A 266-nucleotide genomic window follows, 5' to 3' on the forward strand; every position below is an offset into this window, starting at 1 on the left:
GCTAGGAATGACGGATGCGATCATACCAGCACTAACGCACCGGATCCCATCAGAACTCCGAAGTTAAGCGTGCTTCGGCGAGAGTAGTACTAGGATGGGAGACCCCCTGGGAAGTCCTCGTGTTGCATCCCTTTTTTTTTTCCCTTTAAAATTCGGTTTAATTTTGCAGGTTCGATCGGCGAATCTTTTTATTTCTCCTCTTGGCGGAAACGAGAAAGAGGGCAAGGCGCAGGGGCGTGCGTGCGTGGTGTGACGTGCGGCGGAGG

General features: G+C 52.6%; 1 non-coding gene across 1 annotated transcript; it reads left to right on the plus strand.

Annotated features, from left to right (window-relative positions):
- Positions 1 to 12: 12 nt before the first annotated feature.
- LOC124892185 lies at positions 13 to 131 on the plus strand. Its single transcript, XR_007050118.1, has one exon. It is a non-coding gene; the product is annotated as a 5S ribosomal RNA (ribosomal RNA).
- Positions 132 to 266: the final 135 nt, after the last annotated feature.

The sequence above is a fragment of the Capsicum annuum genome, unplaced genomic scaffold (genome assembly GCF_002878395.1).
Source record: "Capsicum annuum cultivar UCD-10X-F1 unplaced genomic scaffold, UCD10Xv1.1 ctg44645, whole genome shotgun sequence".
Lineage (NCBI taxonomy): Eukaryota > Viridiplantae > Streptophyta > Magnoliopsida > Solanales > Solanaceae > Capsicum > Capsicum annuum.